We start from the raw sequence: 13,374 nt of genomic DNA, 5'->3' as shown, positions 1-13,374 counted from the left end.
TAACGCTACTTAGAAAGTGATATCAGGTAGTGTTATCGTATTTTAGAGTTCAATTGGCAACCTTGGAACCATTTCTCGATTATGTTCAAGTTGAAGTGGAAAATGCATACAAGCAGATGTATGTTAAAGATTCAGAAAGTGTAAAAGATATGCCAAGAATCCATCTTTACAAACTAGAAAACCCTGCTATTTTTTTTTTCGTATATTTTTAAAAATCTTCCAAAAGAGTAAGTGTGAATCAAGCAGTTAACGGTTGAATCATCCGTGGAAGCAATCAGGTAATGTTTGTTTAGAAAGCCGCCATAGTTGTTTACCCTTCGTTTTTACTATTTTACAAGTCCATCCACCCATCAATATAGCATCTGGACCAGCGCATCTTATCGCCGATGCGTCAAATCTTGTAAGCCCAATGTAAGCAAACGCCCTCCGTTCCGTTCATTTACCAGTTCATCCGCTCCGTTATCTATCAGACGCACGATTTGCCCGGTCGCGAGCGACAAACAGCCGAGGTTATCTATCGCTTCCAAGAAGGCGAACCGCATCGGTGGTCGAACCCTTGAGAAAGGACAACCATCTTCCATCGCTGCTTATCGGTTGGCTCGTGGCGATGCCTTTTTAATTGTAGCAAGATTTTGCAACGCGTCAATCACAGCTTCGATTGGCTGAACACAATCCATCTGTGCAGCGGGGTCAACATCGATCGAGCAGGAAGGGGGCAATAGAGAATGCACATTGCAAATGCAACCGGAAAAGCGTCGGAACTGTCATCCGATAGTGGATCCGAAGGACGACGCGGTTCGGTTTCGCGATTAACGAGTTGAGTCGGTGGGTTGAGAAGGTTAAAAAGGGCCCAATCGCGGGGTTCGCTTAATCAAATCTCCAGCGCATCGTTTGTGTTGTTGTTTGTTTGTTTTTTTCCTTTCCACGTCAAGCTCATCCGCAACATTCTCCGCGTCCGTTATCACGGCACACACAAAAAAGTACTCGCGATTTCACTCTTTGTTTGCTTTGTCCGTTACGCCGCTGGTCTCAAGTTGTTGTGGTCTGCGCACGTGTTCAGGTCTCGGTCGTAAGCGTCGTAGTTCGACTTCGCCATGCCTCTACATCTACTCGCGCGTATTGCGTCTGAAAGTGAATGGCTCTCCCGCCCCAAACCGCAAAAGAAGCATTCCTCCTACCGCCAAAGCTGAAGCATGTTCCGCTCTCTTTGCACACACCATCAAACAGCCATTCTGAGCCGTTGCGATTAGCACACACAGGGTAAAGCAACTCGGCGGGGGTGGAACTCGATCGTGTGCTGTAGGAATGCGAGCGAACGAGCTGAAAATCAGCTGACATTCCGGTTTCATTCAACAGCAACACACCGGCTTCCAGGCGCGAGATTAAGAATTCTGCAGCCCGCGCATTTTAAGGCTGGCTTTGTTCTTTTCTCCACCAATGCTGTGCTTTGTTCATGGCCAAATTTGTGCATGGCAGCGCGAACGCTTTTGGATGCGAGGATTGGTTGGGCCATTCGATGCCGAGCCACGGAACTGTCAGCCAGGGTATGATTTATCGCCGAGCAGTTCGCTGATGAATGGTATGGTCAAGAATTTGAATTACAGCAAATTATTTTCTCGCTTTTGAAAGTTAATGTCTAATAGTTGTACCTGCATAAGACAACAATTTGTTGCAGATTTTGATTAAAATGTTTTGCATGGTGAGATGCTGCAAAGAATCACGCACAAAGTGTGCCAGATGTATCGAAGTATTTCTGTTGTAACACACGAATAAAACATCTTTCGCTAAAGCACCAATATTTATTATCCTTCAATATCCCTAGTTTGGCAAGTGTCCGCTATAAAGACTTTGGGGACTCATATTTAACGACTTCATTTTCTAAAAATATTCCTACATCCCAGCATCAGTTTAGCGATGGGTTTCGTTTCCTTTTCTCCGCAACACATCCTTACTGTGCACATAACAGATAACATACGCAAACAAAAAACTACCGAACCAACCGAGCGACCTGATGAGGTCGTAAAACTTTACCCTGCACATGGCATGGATGGACCCCCGGGACTGGATGATCATAAAATTGGATGAATTTCCAACCGCACATCATATGGTGCAGTGCACATCTAGAGCTTCCCTCCCCCCAGGGCAGCTCAGTCCGGCAGGGAATAGCGGGCGAAAAGGTTATTTATGCTACGGCCTGTCATAAAATGCGATCGAACGCCTAAATGGAACATTGGTTGGAAGGAGGGAGAAAATGTTTTAGTCAATGCCAATTAGACTTTTTTTAGAATTAGAGAGAGAGAGACTAGCACTGGACGGCAAAAACCCGACACTTAAGTCCCATAACACCACGCCAATATCAATTTATATATTTTTGTTCCTTCTAGGAGGTGGACACGTCGGTCAATAACATGTGCCGTAGTACAAATGTATAAGCATTCCTTTCTGTCCACTCTCGATCGACTTACTCCGAAAGCTCCGAAAGCATTTATCAACCGAAGAAATCGATACTAAATTCCCGTCTGAAGATGCGCCATGCCCGAGTTGGTGAAATTTCAATGGTTCATTTTTCACATAACACGCCCGAACGACAAACCCGTCCGACAGCAGATGCACCGGTGCCTTAAATCGGTTGCAATAGTGCATCACCTACTTTGCAGCTCGATCCTCACCCGTTCTGTCCCTCTAATTGGTATCGCAAACCACCGGCTGGTGAGCTGGCTCAAGTTTCATGCACTATGAGCATCTTTTATTGCAGCTCCTTTTCTTCCCTTTGTGCTGCTATCGGACGTGCATTAGAAACACACACACATTACTCTGCACCGCGCTAACTGTACGCGCAGTGATAAATGGGAGCACGAGATCTTTGTTTGTAGCAAGAATGCAACTGGGTGAAATAGCCTACCCTACTAAACAGTTAAACAGTGGGAGAGTACCGAACGAAGCGATCATAATTGCTTCTCTGCAAGCGTTAATGGGCAAAGCGAAAATGGTTTTGCATGGCATGTACAGTCGCAGAGCTCGCAAAAGCTGTGGAGTCTAGGAGCGAACGAACAAAAAAAAAAAACGAAGCTCTGAAAGAGCTTTCCAATCAAAGAAACACCATCAATCACACGCACCAGGAAAATTGTGGACTGTGGAGCGGGTTGTAGAGTACCGTTGTTATTAATTACAAACCACAAATAGATTTTAGACAATCGGCGCGGAGTCCTCTCAGCGAGAGTAGAAAATTGTCACAGATTTCAATGTATTAAATATGTTAAACCCATGTGGTTTTGTGTTTCAAACATTCAAATAACTTAATAGGGCTGTAACATTACCAATTACTACACTCTTTCAACAGGTATGCGTTCATTTTCAAGCTACCTACGCTAACGTTTGCTGGGGCAACTAGACGACATTTGCATGGAGATCGATAGGAATAAAAAATAAAACTGTTAAATTTTCACCAGCTAACGATCGAACATGTACGTTTATCGTACAGCTCGATTGTATTAGTTGCGTATGGGCGTATTTTACCACTGATCACGGCCCGCACAACTGTAACAGAGGAAAGAGTGTTTTTTTTTTTTATTTCGTCGAGAGCAACTACTGGTGATCGAGTGGCTTTGTGCCGTGCGGAGGCGAATATCTTAGGCACTCCGTCAACGTATTGGACATCAACAACAAGCTAACAGTAGCCCTGCAACCCGTTCCCTTTTGCGCTGCGATTTCCATATCAAAGCGTTGGCTGTGTGGTATTCCTTCAGTTTCAAACTTTACCCGCGTGAAAACTTGATTCCCGTCGCGTAAAACTGGTTCCACCGCTCGGTGTCAGCTTGGATGAAAACAGCGGGTCTTGTGGACCTGGCTGGAGCTAATGCTTGTACCGTGTACGACGCTAAGGTGGTGACTCTCTTCTCGCGAAACGCCTGCTTAATATTTGTGTTCTATCTCATTACATTTGGAAACGATTGTTAATTGTTCTTCTAATCGAGCTATTTATTAACAAGACAGCGTGCAAGGTGTTGGATGTTAAAGATGTTTTTAAAATTAAACTCTTGGTACACCAGGCGGTGTTAATGAGGATGTCTTTCGTTTCGTCCAGTTGAGGTCGAGAGTGCTCTTTTCGGGGTTGAGCTGATGCACGACTCGTGGCTAGTTGCCAGCTAGAATGGTTGTAAAGCTAATATCAACCTTCTCAAGTTTATAGTAAACTGATGCAGTCTGCAACCATCCACACGCTTAGTGCAGCATCTCCGTGCAAGTGTTCAATTTGACTGGTCGTATAAATTCCCCAAAAGTAATCAATTTCTGCTCGACACGAACTTGACGCGAACTCGGTGCCAAAAAAAACGCATCTCGCTGTAAGTTATGCGATTCTTAGACCGTTGAAAGACAAGCCGCGGTGGAAAACATGGTTTTCCTCTAGCCTAACTACCCATACCCTGGCTTCTGCACATCGGCTTTGAGCTAAACCATTGCCGTTAAAAATAGTTTCATCTCAGACTACACATGTTTACCAGACTCTAGCATCTGCATCCATCTGCCCCACTGTGTAATCGCAGTCCATAGCCATTGCCGGATGTTATTGGATGATGATCGGTAAACATTGAACCACCAGCGCAATGAATGCCGCGTCGCTGCCGGTGCATAATATGTAAAGGAAATGGGAACTCGCATGTCTGACCAATGCGTCCCGCTTAAACACAAGGCAAATGTGCATCTCTGGACCGCAGCTGCATGCAACATACCCATGGTAGGATGATAAAATTATTCAACATTTTAGTTTACATACCAACGCCCGACAAATCACTGCCATGCATGCAACGAAAACGGGCCGGCGTGGTAATTGATATATTACGGATGGAAGAAAATTGGTTACGCTTTCCACACGTGGCACACGGCAGGGTTTTAGTTTTTCACCGCAGATAAAGCTAGGGGCAGAACAAAAGCATGGGCCAGAAGACAGAAAGGCTGCATGCGGAGAAATTGAGCCCACCCAGCATGGCAAGCATGGGTTGGATGCTGCAAAGGAATGCATACAATTCCAAACGGCAGCAAAAACCAGTGTTGGTTGTAAATTAGAAAACCCTTCCAATCATCACGGTATTTATAGGCACCGGCTTATGTGTTCAGAGGGTGTGTTCGTGTGGCGTTAGGTACCGGGAAGCAATCAATTTTTTTTTTACCAACCGGTTGTGTAGTTATATGATCGCAAACGATTAACTCAAAAGTGTGATTGAAATGGTCATAGTGCTGTAATGTCATATAGGTTAATATTTCTTATAACTTTAGGATGTTTCTCATCACTTTTCATCTCAGAGAAGTTCAGTGAATGAAACAAATGCTGTGAAAAACTCTCGAAACATTTAAATTTCCCCGCAGCAATGGTTCAAAGTGCATTAACATTTCATGAACCTCGAAACACCTTTCAAAGGAGTTGCTCTTCAAGTTTACGATCCCATAAACCACCCCAAAACGTGTCTTGTAGCGAAACCACTTGAACCGTTATTATACGGTCAGCGAAGATCGGCCAGACGCGAGTGCTGACACCAAGTAGTGACCAATGTGTAAGTGTAAAAACTAACCCCAAAAACAGATCGCAAGGCGTTCGCTCTAGTGACGTGCATTGCTCCAAAAACCGATTCGTTCGTAACTATTTTTAGTCGAACGCGTGCATGTGTGTGGCGCATACAACACACACGCCACATTGGCAATCAAATATTCATGTCCGATCGAACTGTGACGCTGTTGTTGGTAAACAATTTCAATCTTCCGTCTTTCGTTCGTTTTGCAGTGTGCTATTTTCCTCAAGTTGATGCCCTTGTCAGGGCCAGACTGGTTTGATTTAGTTTGGTTTGGGTGTTGCCTTGCCTTGCCACCCATCGATCACACTTCCTCCCGCGACGCGTACCGAAACACTGCCGCGTTCCTGCTTCCGAATTCTTCGCGATGATCGAACAGATCGATGCATGATCGAGCCAAGATCGCTGAAGGTAACGTCAAAATCTTTCCTTCCTTTACGAGACCACTTTGGCAGACAAATTGGTGCAGGTCTTGGCCGACGGAAAAGCGTGGAGTTGTGTGTAAATTTCCGCACTCTCGTGTATTTGCATCCGAGTCGATGAAAGCTTACTGCTGCCCGGTTTCGCAGCGGATTATTTCAAGTTGCTATAATTAGAACAATTTCACATAACTTCACAGTGAATTGTGAACGTATACAGACAAATTACGGCTCAATTTCTTTTGTGGTTAGACAGGTTGGCTGTAACTGTATACCGCCCAAGAAAAGTGGAACGTTCATTACATATGCTGATCGAAACGATGAAGTGAGAGGCTTCGTATATCAGAATCTATTATTCGTCTAAACGCTGTATAAATAGAAGGCGAAGTTATCTCAGTATGCCGGTTGATAAGATACGTAGGATGTACCTTATCCGTGCGTGCTATTACTCAGTTCTGTTTTATGATTGAACGTAATCCCTTTGCGTTACCGTATCTCTTGCAGCCCTTCATCATAGCCTAAGCAATTCGCCGAAGCCAGAGAATGACGTATTACCCGCAAAAACCCAAACTCGTAAAAATGTGGAAGCTCGAGTAGATACGGTTACACCATCCGTGGGATTTATTTTCCTTACGCAGAAAAAGGAAAAGTGAAAGATTTTCACTTTCATCCTAACGTAATCACCGGAATCCCCACGTGAACAGCAGCGGAGGACACGGCAGCGGTACTAGACTGAGATGTATTTGAATACCAATATCGTGGGTCACGTTTCCCATTTCCAACCTCCACCCAGACGACTCGTGAAACACCTGTCCGCCTGTCGGCGGTTTTCGACTCTTTTTCGGGGCGCTGTTTATTTATTCTGTGTTTTTTTTGCCAATATCTTGCCTCATTGTCATTCGCCATCCGCACAGGTAGATGTGGATGTGGAGGAGCGTCATGCTCACTGGGCTTGTTGAGATCGGACGCGTAGCGGGAAGATGATCGCGTGTTAACCGCGTAAAGCCCATATCGGAATTTGCAGCACGTTTTCAACGACGACCACTACGACACAGGACATAACATTCTGATACTGTACTAACCGCCGAATTAATCGCACACCGTGATGAAGAGACGAGTGAAATGGGTGCGAGGTAATGGTGCATACCAATCAGGTGGCCGTATAGAGGTGCGCTGGGAACAAATGTTAATGTAATGGGGATCTATTTAGCACAGCGGCGGTGTGCTTACTCCACCTGCTCCAGCTTCGTCTTCCTACGCGGTGGGGAGGTTGGAGCATCGTTTAGCTGTGAGAAATGAACCTCTTCAAGAACAATGAAATGGAGAGGTGTAAACAGATTAAGTGGAATTTTTTTTGCTTCTCCCAGTTTGCAAGGAATGTCCATTATGTAATATTCGCGAGATGAGCTTGCCGTCTACACAATCGCAGAACTAGCGTAACAGAGATGTTTTGTTGCATGAAATACCTCTTTGCTAATTATGCCTAAATAATTAGACAAAATTCTAGCTGTTTCATAAATCAGCGTGTCGTAGGTTTTCACTTACCAAATTCTAAATTAAGCCTACCTTTACCAACTAGTCTATTCTTAACTTTCCACCAAAACCGCATAGTGACACGTGCAGTTATACTACCGTCTTGGTGTAATCCGCAACCCACAAACACTCACGTGGACCGAGGCCCACACCGAAATCTTGATGAAACGGGCACGACACCCAGGTTATGGGTGTCATAAGCCTTGCCCTTAATCGTGCCATCGTCAGTTGCAGTTGCAACACGTACATGACTAAGTATTGTGGAGGTCGTCTTAGGAAGCATTAGCACACGCTCACACACACACACACACACACACATACCCGCCGTGGAAAAAAACTTCTCGCTTTCGGTAATAATGGAAACGCAGCACGTGATTGGCGTACAGACGTACAGCACACGGCACAAAAGAAGTAATTAATGTCTTCCGGTAGGTTAAAGCATAAGTACATGAGAGTCTTCTCTAATCTCTTTCCAAATACGGACCCGGTGCTTGCATGCGTTGCTTCTGCGTCTGTTAGATACTGAGCGGTACTTCCCTCGCAAACGTCCAACAAGCGAAAAGCCTAGAAAACCCATCCGAAGGTGTATCAAGTTTCGCACACACCTTCAAGAAGACGATTACCCTAACCGCAAAGCAGCTGGTACTTGTCTGCCCGCTGGAAAACGGGCTGCCGTCGCCGTACGATGGTGGCGTCTCCGCGGTGGGAACCGTGGGAGGTTTCGTGCGTGGCCCACACGATGTCGTAAAATATGATTACTTAATTTAATTAACATCCATTGAAAAACGAGCTGCGCAGCACACCGTCGGCGTGGCTGGACAGGCTGGGCGAGACAATATTTCAATCGGCGGGGAATAGTGGATCGAAACCAGGTGGTTGTTCTGGGGCTCTCGGATCTGGATTCTCGTGTGCGCAGATTGTAATCGTTTGCGTAGGAATCATCCACTCCTGTTCTAGCTGTTGGGTGGTGCGTTAAGACCCACGGTACACGCGAACGCAACCACTTAAGGGCAATCACACATTACTTTTCAGCCGGGAACACACTCACACAAAGCGGCTGCGTCGTGCGTTGCATAGTAAGATGAAGAACGAGCACATTAACCTCTCATCTGATGATCCGAAAACCGGTACCAGTTGTAAGTTGGGAAAAAATATGAATCTTGCTCAAAACTGCCCAATGAGATGTTCGTATAGAGAAAAAGGGTTCACGCTGAAAGGGTCTTCCAGTCCCGCGAAAGGTGGGTCGTTTAAAAAAGATACCCCTACACGAATAAATTTGAATAATCCCTCAAATTTTGATGTGCCTTTCAGTACCGCAGCTCCCAGGTTGGTAGTTTAAAAAGGGAAACGCTCACCGCAGGAAGCAATTGAAAGAAACTCCACAACTCACGCGATTCAAAACGACCCCAAAAGGTTGCGGGTTTGGTTGCTCATCAAGACGATTAATTTACATTTTACACCCTTTGGAAACCTTCTGAAAGGTAAATAACCTAGGCTTGGTTGCCTGGGATCTTATAATCTTCCACAGGTTCTGAAATACTGTCTGCTCCACTTGCACTGCCTCACAGGTATAAACTTCAGGAAGATCATCAATGTAATCCAAAAAAAGAATACATCATTATTCCCAACTAGGAGCCAATTAATGGCCGCTAATCTAATGCACTTGAGTTAGACCACCTAACGGACACCCGATCGGAAGAATTTCTTGCATTCCAGAGGCCGCTCTGAGATGCTTTTACGTTGACGATATTTTTCACTTGCACTTTCTGCGGTGTTAATGCCGATCCAACAACAGCAGCGTGTTGTAACATATACCTCACATATCTGTGACGCACGGTAACGGTCCATCTCCAACGATTCGAGGCCCACAGCTGGTGCGATGATGTTATGATAATTCTAATTAACACCACGCACCGCAGCTCCACCGCTGGTCGTTAAAAAGCACACCAAAAATTTGGCACAAGAAATAAGAACTTGTCATCCCACGACATCCAGACCGTGCATTGCCCAACAATCGCTCGCCCTATAACGAACGCGGTCGAAAAAAGGTGAACGAACTGTCACACCTTCTCCACCGCCGAAACTCCGTGTGCCGTTTTCGTCATCCCCCGCCCCGTCAAATTAGAACCCAAATTTTGCCGTCGGTACATGACGGACGAAGGTAATATGGATGGCCCGTACCCGTACCACCTCTGACAGCAGAAAGGGAAGTGAATAATTACGCTTCACAACTATACTGCCGCCTTGTGAACTTGACTGACTAATGTTAGCAGGGAGCCAACACATCGCCAATGAATGGTTTGCTGCACGGTTTCGAACAAATGCCGGTTGCGTTAGCATAACGAGAAGAAGCGTAACTAAATTTATCCGATCCAGCGATCGCACAGGGAAGATCGTGACTCATCGCGCGTTTAAATTAAGTACCGACTCTTCAGCTTGACAGCGCACCGACTACCGACAGCGCTGAAGAAGAATGGTAGATCTTCCGTAACATGATCTGCCCCGAAGTGTCCCAGCGGAGTCTAGTCTGTGTTACATGCTCAATTAGTTGATCCAGTTGCAAGAAACAAGCCAGTTTTAGTGCCGATGTGGTTGACCAGCCGCTGGCTGGGAATGTTTGCCCTATCCATCATGGTTTTAGATGTCAGTCTACTCGTGTCTATTACAACAATTCCGACAATACAAGCAAACGACAAACTCAACCAGGAAATTCCAAACCGGTCGCTCTAGCGGTCTCCAAACAATCGGCAGAATTTCATGTAATGTCACTACGGCCACATGGCCACCGTTTCGTTCGAGGAAAAATGGTCGAAAGCGCAATCAATTCCGTTACGTTTGGCGTTTCCATCAGATGCGGCTGGTAAAACATGAAGTTTCGGACAGCATTTAGTGTGTAGCCATATCTTATCGGGTGCTGCAATGTAGACACGGTTGGATACCGCTTGTCAATGCATTGTTCAAGTCAGTAACTCACAGCCTGCGGTTTTGATAGCTATCATGTCATGGGGCACGTATAAAACAGCTCCCGGGTTTTCTTGGCAAACAAAAGTAAAAAAAAGTCCACTTTCAGCTATTGCACAGTAATCTGGATCTGAATTCCCCGCAGGACATCGGTAGGGAATAATATGTACTTGCTTGGGAATAATTTAACTCGTTTTTTCCACTCATCCACACTGTCTGATTAGATTAATTAAGGTTGGCAGAAATAGTTACACTACACAAAGAAAACAAAGTATAAAGCGCACAAGGGCTATGCTTCGTTGTCTGCTCCCCACCGTATGCACCATTACATGTCGTCGTCCTACATGCATATCGTTCGTCCATTCATCGCACTGCCATGCGGGCAATGGTCCGTGCAGTAGCAATCATAATATGTAAATTAATGAACACACAATGCGCCGAGCATTGTGGCTGCAGATAAGATTCGGTTTTGGCAAATTTGCTGCCACGACTGGTCCGTAGTGAATCTTGGGCAGCCCTATCGGGGTGTATTTTTCTTCCCAACTTTCCTGATTAGCATGCTCGGCACGCGTACCCTTCACCGGTATGTTTGTAAGGAAAACTGCAAGATGAAAGCATATTTTCTTGTGCACTTACCAGTGAGCGATACTATCTGCTTAAGGCATCAGCAAGGGATTAATAGCTCTAGTTCTTTGTTCTTTGTTATGTATCTTACGCAACCAAAAGACATTGCGCACGCTGGCAGTGTTGCCATGGTCTCATTACATTTCTATAATGTGATTACTTGTACGGAAACATTCTCGGAAGGCGGTTTAATGTTAAGAATTTACTACGATGAAGGTAATCCATTTCCTTTTCACCATAGAAATTGATATTCTATAAAGCAAATGTAGCAAATATTGCTAAAAAAATGGATACCTTCCAAGGCATTTTGATCGGAAACCGTCGAAAATTATAGAATCGGCACGTACTTCTGTTAACGACACCGAACGAACTTCACGTCACGTCCTCATCGAGAAGCCTCCCTTCAGCAACGAAAATCAACAACCAAAAAAGCGACCGGTATCATGCTAAAGCCTCCCAGCGCTTTACGTTCTGCGCCATCACCCGGGCACATGCTTTTATGGAAATGTTACAAATTTATTATCATACATACACCACCGGTTCCGTTTCATAATTTGCCACAGTTCCTTTCGGGCTGGTGCTTCAGCCACATAGGGTAGCAGTAATTCACTTCACGATACCACCGAACTGGATTGAGAAGTGAATTGCAAAAGAAAAGAAATTTCGCTCCGATTGTGCAATAATCCAAGCAATTGGATATCGTCCTCTGCACATCCTTTATGCTTTCTTTGCCAATAATATCGCCCCGAATCGGAACTGAGTTTTCCTTACCCGGTAGATATGCCCTCCACCGTTGATGCTCAATTACACTTAATCCAATCAGTGTCTAAACGAGCATCAACTACTACACTCCGTGCCGGTGTAGAATGATCAAATTGGGATGTTTTGGGTACTCTTCGCTGTAAGAAGCTTATCGTGTGGCAGGCATCGATCGATGCAACATGTGATATGTTGAAAGTGTTTAGCGCCAAAAGCAAGTGAAGAGTTAATCTGTTCCATATTCGCAAAGAACACGACAATAAATTGAGTAATAGATTCGAAACGAGGATAATAATCTTCACTCTTCGAGTGCCTTCAGTTGAGTGTTGCACAAATTCCTCAAATATTGTTGATTTTTTAATGAGTTTTTTATAAGCAATTTCATCCACGAAACATCAAATTTTCTATCGATTGCTGAAACGTCATTTCGTGTCCCATCATATTTGGTAGCTGACCTTGACAAACAGCACAAACGCAACCCACGCCAACATTGATAACAAGCCAATTCCAATTCGCGAAAACTGATCAGCATTGGGCAGGTTTTGTGTGCTTGGAAAATGTACGGTTTCCGATTTCATTAATATTTACCTTGAAAGTGACCTCTCTCCACCCCCAAGCACTGTCTTCACATTTTCCATAGGCCGGATAGAAAACGAGTCGGAAAAACAAATCCTTCGACTACCACGGCATTTAATTAAATACCAGCGTACACACCTGCAGCGATTCATGCACGGTTCATGAAGGCTCTCGTTGGCTTTCGCATGTATGGTGAGGAAAATTCAAAAGGAAAATCGGCCTCATAAGACCTTCACCGAGACCGAATCGAGCGCGCTTCGTACGCGCTTAAGGGTGGAATGAAAAACCACCCCACACACACAACCCGCTCATACCGGCCTCTAAACGTACCGGACGCACTCGGAGCACACGCCACGGTCCGAGACGAAAGGGAAAATAAATAAAACACCAGAACGAACCCATTATCAAAACGGTAGTGAAACCATCGCGCCCCGGAACCTGCCCCCACCGTTTTGGGGGTCCACAACCCGGCAATGGGGAGGAAAAAGTGCGTCTGGTGCGGAACAATGGCGGAAAAACGCGAAGCGTGAACAATTTCGCTGCTGCTAGCGGGGTCCGGTCCGGACGGTTTCGTCTCGCTCAACAAATTCACTTTCGTTCACGGTGCGTGGAAGAGAGCAATCGTATGTATATGTACAGGAAGCTATAGGAAGATGGCAAAAAAAACGCCCCCAGCAGGCACTTGCGATTGGATGGAACGTTAAGCGGGAAAAGGGGAAGTAGAACTGGTGAGGCAGTTCCGTCTGCGGGTCTCTCACTTTTCTCGCCCAGTGATGCAAGGGGCTCGGGTCGATACTACACAATCGTCTTCAACCACCAGAAAAAACCCCCCCAAACGCACCGAGACAGGCTCCCAAGTGACTGCCACTGTTTGGTTGTTTGGGTTCTGCAATCGGGTGGGTTTTCGAGGGTGGGTTTCTAATTTAAAGCCAAAATAA

At 45.3% G+C, this 13,374-nt stretch overlaps 1 protein-coding gene across 1 annotated transcript in view; it reads right to left on the bottom strand.

The window, feature by feature from the left end:
- LOC128715613 (dual specificity tyrosine-phosphorylation-regulated kinase 4) overlaps positions 1–13,374 on the bottom strand; it is a 57,789-nt gene that overhangs the window by 16,972 nt on the left and 27,443 nt on the right. The gene's annotated exons all lie outside the window — the stretch shown is intronic.

Source organism: Anopheles marshallii, chromosome 3 (assembly GCF_943734725.1).
Source record: "Anopheles marshallii chromosome 3, idAnoMarsDA_429_01, whole genome shotgun sequence".
In the NCBI taxonomy this organism is placed as follows: Eukaryota; Metazoa; Arthropoda; class Insecta; order Diptera; family Culicidae; genus Anopheles; species Anopheles marshallii.
The sequence above is the reverse complement of the archived record's forward strand: the minus strand, read 5'-3'. Positions and strand labels throughout refer to the sequence as shown.